The sequence below is a fragment of the Panthera pardus genome, unplaced genomic scaffold (assembly GCF_024362965.1).
Source record: "Panthera pardus isolate Hobbes unplaced genomic scaffold, ASM2436296v1 HiC_scaffold_11, whole genome shotgun sequence".
Taxonomy (NCBI): Eukaryota; Metazoa; Chordata; class Mammalia; order Carnivora; family Felidae; genus Panthera; species Panthera pardus.
The window spans coordinates 28,294,014-28,304,204 of NW_026526666.1; the positions used below are offsets into that span (position 1 = coordinate 28,294,014).

Sequence of the window (10,191 nt, forward strand, 5' to 3'; positions counted from 1 at the left end):
TCATTTTTAAAAATAAAGAAACAGTAGGTATTCATATACTCAGAAATCAGACAGAAAGCAAATAGACTAAAAAATCAATTGTAATAATATTTGGTGATGAGATTACAAGTGATTTTAATCTCTGTGTTTTTCTGTAATCACATTTTATTTATTTATTTAAAAAAATTTTTTTTAATATTTATTCATTTTTTTTGAGAGACAGAGCATGAGCGGGGAAGGGGCAGAGAGAGGATAGACACAGAATCTGAAACAGACTCCAGGCTCTGAGCTGTCAGCACAGAGCCCGACACAGGGCTCGAACTCACGGACTATGAGATCATGACTTGAGCTGAAGTCCGACAGGCAAACGACTGAGCCACCCAGGTGCCCCTGTAATCACATTTTAAACAATTAATATGTAATGTTTCTGTAATCAGGTTAAAAAAAAAAGGATTCGTGGCTGGAGGAAAACAGAGAGACTTACCCAGTGAACTTTAAAACAGTCTTTTCACACCCAAAGCATCAGAACACTTTGAAAATAATGAGAGGCATGCAGATTTGAAGCAATCTTTTAGGAGTGGGAGAGATGAAGTCTCAGACAACAACAACTATTCCAACTTACTTGTGCTTTCTGGGGGGTGGGGGGGGAGGACGGACACATTTATATGTCCTAGGTGCTGGATGACTCAGAGTCAGGGACATCTCCTGGTGGGGGTACAATGGGAAGGTCTGAAGGCTCAAGGATCCTATCCTCTCAAAAACTTTAGGCTCTGGGGATTTTCTTAGAAGTAGAATGAAAATTCACTGAGCATTTTTGTTCCCTAAAATCGGAATTTCAATAGTATTCCTTCTTGTTTACAAAATCAGCTTTTCTTGAAAAATGTCTTTATTGGGGTGCCTGGGTGGCCCAGTTGGTTAAGCATCTGGGTCCTCAGCTCAAGTCATGTGTGAGCTCTGGGCTGGCAGTGCGGGCCTGCTTGGGATCCTCCCTCTCCCTCTCTGTCTGCCCCTCCCCCACTTGCATGCTCTGTCTCTCTCAAAATAAATAAATAAACGTAAAAAAAGTTTTTATTATGTAATATTTGCTAAAAAAAAAAAAAAAGAACATCTGTGTGTAACAAAACTCAACTATTAAAACAGACAGACTTGAACCTGGAACTTCACTTGGATACTAGACATTATCAATACCTTTATACATATTTGCACCTCTCCTTTCCTATCCTATTTGCCTGCCTCTCTCTCCAGAGAAAAAAAACACTAAGTTGAATTTATCATTTCTATATCCATTTTAGTAGTTTTGTCGGGTATATCTATTTTCTTTCTTTTTTTTTTTCAATATATGAAGTTTATTGTCAAATTGGTTTCCATACAACACCCAGTGCTCATCCCAAAAGGTGCCCTCCTCAATACCCATCACCCGCCCTCCCCTCCCTCCCACCCCCCATCAACCCTCAGTTTGTTCTCAGTTTTTAAGAGTCTCTTATACTTTGGCTCTCTTCCACTCTAACCTCTTTGTTTTTTTTTCTTCCTTCCCCTCCCCCATGGGTTTCTGGTAAGTTTCTCAGGATCCACATTATATCTATTTTCTTAAACAATGTATTATTTAGTTCTTTTTAGAATTTCCTAAAATTAGCATCATACTTTGTCATGCTTCCTGTAAGTTGCTTCTGCAACTCAGGCTTATGTTTTTAATGTTCATCCACATTGCTGTATGGAGCTGTAATTCATTCATTTTCACTGTTATATAATATCTCATTGTGTTAATATACCATATACATTCACCCATCAATGAATATTTGGTTTGTTTTCAGCTTTTTTTGTTGCTAACAATGCTCTGTGAACTTTCTCAAACCTGTCTCCTGATACACATGTGTACAAGCTTTTCTAGGCCAATAGTTTTTATGCTTTTGTTCACTGCAACCCAAGTAATGAGTACATTTTATTCAGTAATTCAGTACACCATGTGGCACAGAGAGCTAGCTGTTCATACACTTCCATACTGTAGAGATATTGTTGGAAAATAGAAGTCACTTAGAAGTTTATTTTCAAATTCTGAAACCTCTGGGGATGAAAATTAATTTCTCTATCTTTTTATCTTTAAGATACAAAGATAATAAAATTTTGTGGTTGACTTCTAATTTAGGTGCATTTTGTTCAGAGAAAATATTCCATATAACACCAATTGTTTGAAATTTGTTGAGACATGCCTTATTGACTGAAAAGTAGTCAAGTTTTAGAAATGTTCCCTACCAATTTCTATACATGTTTCATGTGTGCTTGAGATGAATGAGTGTTCTCAAATTATTGGATATAGGTTTCTATCTTTATGTAATAAATCAAGGTTCCTAGTTACTTTGTTTAAATATATTTTTAAAAATATGTACAGGTGAAATGATTTACTCTCAGAAATTGCTTTAAAATATTCCAGTTCCTCTTACTCCTCAGAAATCATTAGAGAGATATTTTTTTACTTCTTTGTGTGTTTCATAACTTTAATATAATATTCTAACTATTCTGTACAAATTGCAAACACCATATTCAGTTACAAATGTATTATAAGTAAGACTGAGCACTCTACAGGCCTGGTCACAGAATGGACGCGGAGTTTCTGGCTGCCAAGTGGTCACACGCTTGGAAACCCCACCCACTGGCCAAAACCAGGTCACTCTGAACCCACGACTTTGAAGACAAGTTGATCAGAGGGGCCAAGAAACAGGGGCTACTGAGAAAGCAAGACTGGATGCACACACTAGAAGGAAAAGCGGCCCTTCCCAGGCCAGGCTGCTCACCGCAGGAGCCTGGCAAACCCTGGGGCCGTGCCCACAATCCCCTGCCACAGCTGGTGGTCTGTAGGTCATGAAAAGGAGATCCTGGAGGCACTTGGGTGGCTCAGTGGGTGGGATTTCCGCTCAGGTCATGATCTCAGGGTTGGTGGGTTCGAGCTGGTGTAGGGCTCTGTGCTGACAGCTTGGAGCTTGGAGCTTGGAGCCTGCTTTGGATTTTGTGTCTCCCTTTCTCTCTCTCTGCCCTTCCCCTGCTCACGCTGTCTCTGTCTCCCAAAAATAAATAAAAATGTCAAAGAGAAAGAAAGAAAGAAAGAAAGAAAGAAAGAAAGAAAGAAAGAAGAAAATGATCTCCTGCCCTCAGCTGCTGGCCTGGCCAGTTCCAAGCGAGGTTCCTTCTATTCAGGCCTCCCTCCTGTGGGAGCTACCACCACACCTACCTGGCAAGTCACTCAGTCACCAATCACACACATGGTTTCAGAAACTGTACAGACAAGAGACAGCATGAGTCCCAAGCCCTCACGAGCAGGAAAGAATAAATAAATGCGAGGATGAACCACAAAGACTTGTGCCTCGGGGCTTGGGTGCACATACCCCCTACTCCACCCCAAGGAAGACAAAACCGAAGAAAGAACGCTCTAAGGAAAACAGGACTCTCCTCTACTGAGACAATTAGAGCAAAGGACACCAAGTGGTGGGAAACACAAGGTGTGTGGGTTTCTTCACGTGAAAGAAGAATCCAGTCCAACTGCGAAGTGGTGTAATTGGTTCTAGATGCCTTGGAACCACATCCGCAGACATCTGCCCTTGGTATCAACTGACTTTCCACTGCCCCCAGGGTCTACAGGGCCATCCCAAAGGCAGGGCCTGGGAAAGTCCACTGAACTGCACCCAAGGCCTTAGAGGCTGCTGGAATCAAACCTTCTATTTCAGAAATGCATTTCTGAATGCATTGTACAGGTTAAGCAAAAATAAGAAGGAGGGTAAAGGAAAAGTTAACGTCAAATCATGCACTTGAAAACAAGTTAAAAAAAAAAGAAAAGAAAAGAAAACAAGTTAGATGTAAGGACTAACAATACAGTTGTGCTGTGGCTGCAGTGAGTCCTGAGTGCGATCTGCTGGCAGAGGCCCCACCTGCAGGGCACACTCACTTCTTCCTGCTGTTTGCAACTAGGAGGGCTGGCTGGGCTCCTTGGGGTTAATTTTGACATCGTCCTCATTTTCTTCCTCCTCCTCACCTTTTAATTCCTCTTCTTCTCCTTCCTCACCTTCATCAAATTGTTGTCATCCTCTATGGCCTCCTCCAAAGTAGAGCATGGCCTGGGGTACCATCTGCTCACAAAAGAAGTGTCCAATTTCAAAGTCGGAGGCTAACATGAATTCCAAGTCTTTATCCAGTGATTCTCCATTCCCAGATGCTTTCAGCTGGCTAAAGTTGAAAAATGAGTCGTTGGGGACTTGTTTGGCAATTGTTCTCACCGTGCCTGGGCCCTTATGTTTCTACTTTTTCTTGATTGCTTTGACTGTACATTTTTTCCTTTCTGCCAGTCACTAACACACCCGTCACAGTCAACTATTTCAGGACCTTCAAAGGAAAAGAGATCAGGCCTTATCTGGCTCTGATTTCATCCTAAATTTTTTTGTCAGGACTGAATTGGTAAATAGTCATTGGGTTCAAAGTGGAACTCTAATACAAAAGACATGTGCTGCCCAGGGTCGGAAAATTTCACTTTAATATCCTGCAGGTGCTTCAAGATCGGTTCATCACACTCCTGGATTAATTCACTTAGTGTATCTCATTTCAAAAGATTGTAAATCCAAACTCTGAAATTCCTTTGGGGTTTGGCTCCTCTGCTGTTGCTGCTTCTTTTTCTTTTTTTTTTTGTTATGACTACTTTATTTTTCATGTCTTCAGCCAATTTATTGTCCTCTTCATTTTCACTTGTACCACTCTGATTCTGCATCTGCCAGCTCAACATCACCAATGATGAATTCTCTTCTCTTGTCAAAGAGAGGCTGGTACAGTCAGCATATTTTCTCTCCAGGCCATTGACCTCCTCATAGAACTTGGCCTCTATGTGAGCACATTCACCTGCAGCTGCTTCAACATGTTGATTCTTTTCACTGCTCTAGGTGAAGTGTCAACGTAACTTGAAGGAGTGTGGGAGACATTGTCAAACCATTCCTGTAAAGCTTCCAATATTTGAGGGTTCTGCATCACCTGGGGGTGAGCTTTTCTGTATTACTTGCATTTTTAGCAGCCTCTAAGCCATCTGAAGGAACACCATCTGAAAACCTGTTATCTGCCATCTGAATGCTTCGATCTCCAAATGGAAAGTTATGGCAACTCTCAGAAGCGAAGAACACGAAGAGCTCAAATGTGGGTACCTCGCTGGATTCCGCTCCTTCAGATTCCACTTCTTTTTATTTTATTTTTTTTAATGTTTATATTTGAGAGAGAGAGAGAGGCAGAAAGAGAGAGGGGGACACAGAATCCAAAGCAGTTTCCAGGCTCTGTTGCCTTAAGACAACAGTAAACATTTATTATGTCTTACAGTTTCTATGTATCAGGAATTTGGGAACAGCTTTCTGACTGGTCCTGGCTTGGGGTTTCACATGAGATTCAGACAGATGTCATTTAAAAAGTTCCCAGGGGCTGAAGGATCCACTTCCGTGGTGGCTGGTTGAGTGGCTGTCAGATTTGTCCTGGGTGATGATGGGATTTTTTTTTTCTTCATAAAGCCCCTCACACATGGTGACTGCCTTCCCCCAAAGCAAGCCATATAGGAAAACATGGCAAAAACTCCAGTGCCCTGATGACTTAGCCTCAGAGGTTATACTCTGTCTCTTTTGCTGCATTTTATTGGTTACACAGACCAGCCTTCATTCAATGTGTGAGGGTCTGTACAGGCTCATGAAGAACTGGCAGTTAAGATCACTTGGCCAAATTAGAGGATGGCTATTACATGTATCTAGAAAAGTGTGTACTACAATAACCAGCTTTAATAAGTATAACATATATAAGGGTCAGGGAAAGCAGGATTTACTGGAACCAGGGATTCTAATATCCTCAGGATGTTCTCCATCTCATTTTTGTTTCCCTGAATATAGCCAGGATCTCTGGGTTCATATCTTTAGAGCTTCATAATGAGAAGGCAAACCAGCTCTGGTGTGAAAAATCCCAGGGCATGACTCTCCCAGTCCAGTCAGTGTGGTCATGGGGTAAAGTGATTGGTTTAGCTTGAGTCAGGCACCTACACTTGCTGATAGAAGACAGAGGGGGTGTGGGCAGATAAAAATAGTACAACTCCCTCAGCCAGGTTAAGTACTCCCCATTTTGTATGTTTCCACTGTAATATATATATTCCACCATATGAAAGAATATATTGTTATTGTCCATTTATTTGTTCATATGTCTGTCTTTTACACCAGACTAAATGTTCTTACGCTAGAGCCTGAATACAGGTACTACATTTTTGTAACTCCAAACAATATAGGCTTTGTAGTGAAGAGAGACTGATGCTTGCATTTTTGCTTTTCCTTTTACTATCATTGTGGCTTTGGACCAGCCTTAGTTTCCTCATCTTGTAAATGGGTCTAACGATGCCTGCCTCACGTAGAAGCGCATAATGTTATTGCTGACATGTAGGAGCTGAGAGTGTTAGTTTTTGTCCTTCTTAGGAAACTGCCTGACACAATTGTATATACTTAATATGTTTGTGTGTGAATGACTGAATGAATGAGTAAATAAATGAAGCACTCTTAGGGTTCACTTGTAACGAGCATTCTTGCTCAGGGTTCACTTGTAAATGAGGATCGTAATAGGGTTATGGTGAAGATTAAGATAGATGAAAAGCGCTTCCATAGCCCAACTCATGGTAAGACTTCTAAAATATAAGCTATCATTATTAGAGAGGCAGTCTTCTAAAACCAACATATTACAGGAGATCTCTTTCAAGAGAATGGGAGAATAGTGGAGAATAGAATATTTCTTATTTAGATATCTCTCACAAAGTATATCACTTGTTTCTGTATTTCACAGTAAACTCCCGGTTAATAGCAAGTAATACAAATGCAATATCCATTGATAGAACACAATAGTCTACAGTATTCCAAAAGCTAAAGAGTAAAAAAATAACCACAAAGGTAAGTCCTACCAGTTTAATAATTTTGTCTAGTGCCAAATCCTAAGAGCTGAAATCACCTAACATTTAGAAGCTTCTATCTAGCCGATGCCTCAGAGTCAGCACCCTAAACACAACAGTTCATATTCAGTTGTCATTCTGAGACATATCAAACCATTTAAGAAAGGAAGGAAAAAAGAAGAAAGGAAGGAGGTGGGAGAAGGGAGGAAAATAGAGAGGAAGGAAAGGTGGAAGAAAAACAAAATCAATTAGTTTTTCATAAGACCAAAAAGCTTTGGTTACTGCATTTTTAGTCCTCCACATTCCCAGCTTCCTCTAAAGGTCCTACTAACATATGTATAGGGAACTGAAAGGGTGTTAAATGGGTGGATCCCAGTGGCAATGTCATTGTAAACACTCCCTATGAGTCAGCTATAAATTCAATTGAAATCCCTAGTCTCCTGGTCTTCTCTGCTTATCATGGTTACCAAAATGACTGCTGCCTTCAGAAATGCTAATGGGAAACAGGTAAATGTCTACAGTGTTTGATTTTCTATTAGAACTTATAAAAATGTAAGCACTGCAACAGGAAATATTTTGTTATTGAGTTAGAGTTTATATACGTTGCTTAGTCTTTGAAACACAGAACAGCTTGGCAACACTTATTCAGTTTTATCTTAAGAATGTTATTGTATTTTGACTATTTGAGGGATTAACAAGAATTTATGGAGTGTTAGGTTTAATTTTGCACCTGTAAGAAAGGTATTTTAGTAATTGACTTTTTGTAATTCAGTAGTTTCTGCCCTTGATGTTATTAGCTACTGGTTATCTTTTTTGAATGTACATTCTCAGAGGAGAACTGATGAGTCCATAAGGCCTTCAAATTTCTCATGTGGAGAAAAAGAATAGCTGAGAAAAATGACTGGGTACCACAGTATTCATTCATAATTCCACATGGTGACAATGTTGAAAGTTGTGTGGTCTTTGAATGATGACTTCAGCAGTTGTTGCTTCCCTTGTTGTTTAGGAGTGGTTTGTAATAAAAGCTAAATTAATTTTACTGTAAAGTAATGCCTTCTTAATGTAGCTTCCTCATCCTTTTTTTGTGGAGGAGAGGGCAGAGCGTTAATTAACATTAGCTAAAGTTTGTGCTTTACTGTTAGACCATTTTCACATGAAGTAACACATCTCACAATACATCAATCTTTGGCAACTCTTATTTGCCTGATGAAGACACAGAAGCTTACAGAGGTTAAAGACCCATTAACAGGTGGTAGAGTCAGGATTTTTCTAATCAGAGTCTTTTAAAAAAAATCTTTATTCTTTTTAATTTTGCACCTTGGTGCTTTGTGGCTTTGGATAACCGCAATTACAATAGCTACCATTGTTGAATGCTTATTATGTGCCTTGCATATACTATTTCATTTAACCGTCACTTCAATGCTTAGGTAGATATGATTATTCTTATTTCCAGTTTACGGATGATAAGATTGGATCTCAAAGAGGTTAAAGCACAATTTTGACAAGCACACTTGAAATTTTAGGTCACAATCTAGTCACTTGCATGAATGTAGAGGTTACTAGTTCCCAGATAATTGGATAGTTTACGTGGAATTACTGTTCTAGTGGCAGCAAATTTTATCTTGCTTTAAAACAGTTATCTCAGAAAGTCAAGAAAAGAACAGGCTTTTGCTGGGTGGGATAAAAATTGGCACTCTATTGATGTCTCATTTTGGTTAGAAGCTGTTGTTGGATTGATAGTGTGAATGTCTAATATCACATATAAAAATGATGCCCAAACTCTAGAGCCAGAGAGCTGGTCGTTTACCACAACTGTGGCAGATCTAGTCTCTCTACCTGTGCACGAAGTGCCAAGACAGGGCAATAGACTTCTGTCGATTAACAATGTTCTTTTCTAAGATAATGTGTCTTGCAAACAATAGAATATGGTAGAAGTAAAGTGGTAAGTTTAAAGCCATCCTCATAACCTCAATACCTGGAGAGGCCACAACTTTTGTGCTTAACTTAAATTTGGATTCATGTTGTGGAAAGCAATGAGCCAAGTGAAATAGGCTTTCACTATTTCATCATGAACTTTTTCATTTTTTCAAAGCAGAATATTTTGAACATTAGGAGTTGCACCGGAGTATTGTTTCTCCTTTTTCATTAATTAATTAATTAATTCATTTTTTTTTTGATTCATTCATTCATTTTTAATGTTTTTATTTATTTTTGAGAGAGAGAGAGAGCGCGCGCGCGCAAGCCTGGGAGGGGCAGAGAGAGAGAGAGGGAGACACAGAATCCAAAATCCAGGCTCTGAGCTGGAGCCCAATGCAGCAAGAGCCCGACGCAGGGCTCGAATCCAGGAACTGTGAGATCATGACCTGAGCCAATGTCAGAAGCTTAACTGACTGAGTCACCCAGGTGCCCCTCTTTTTTTTTTTTTTTTTTTTTACTTTTTTTATTTTGAGAGAGAGAGAGAGGCTGAGTTTGAGTTGGGGAGGGGCAGAGGGAGAGAGGGAGAGAGAGAGAATCCTAAGCTGACAGTGCAGTGCCTGATGTGGGAGTTGAACTCACAAACCATGAGATCATGACCTGAGCCAAAGCTGGACCCTAAGTGACTGAGCCACCCGGATGCCCCTCTCTTTTTTCTAGTAGAGCACTGCCAAGAATACTTTCGATGGATGGAATGTTCTATATCTGTGCTGTCCAAGATAGTAGCCAGTAGCTATGTGTGACTATTATTGAGCTCTTGAAATGTGTGAGTGGGAGTGGGAAACTCAAATTTTAATTTAAGTTTAAATGTAAACCAATCACATGTGGCTGGTGGCTGCTGTATTGGACAGTGCAGTCAGAGAATGTAACTGAGATGCCGTGGCTCTCTAAGGAAGCCGCAAATGCCAGGAGACCAGGGTGAGTGTGGGGTGTTGTTCACAAATGGGTTTGACTACACTGGTGAGTTCCTCTTCCATACACTGGGTAGTTTTTGCCTCTCAAGGAAATGTCTCCTTTGCTTTTCCTTTCTGTGAGCAATGACTCACATGCCTGACTTATAAAACACCTTTGGCACTTGAGAGCATGGTGTTCTGAGATTTAACCCTTGCCAGGTTTAGAGGGAATAGAGCTCAGACGCTATCCTGTACAGTGACAAAAATCAATGCCAAGGGGTTGCAACATTAGAACAGAGAAAACTTTGAATTGCTAATTGAATTGACCTCAAATTTGTCTCCAAGGTGGGTGCCACTGCCCACTGCACCCATGCTTCCTCTATTTTGAAGTTCCAGAGTGTGAACAGCAGAGTGGTG

The 10,191-nt window shown here is 40.2% G+C and overlaps 1 pseudogene; it reads right to left on the reverse strand.

Moving 5' to 3' along the window:
• Positions 1–3,932: 3,932 nt before the first annotated feature.
• Positions 3,933–5,100, reverse strand: LOC109259950 (nucleosome assembly protein 1-like 4; annotated as a pseudogene).
• Between the last annotated feature and the right edge of the window lie 5,091 nt (positions 5,101–10,191).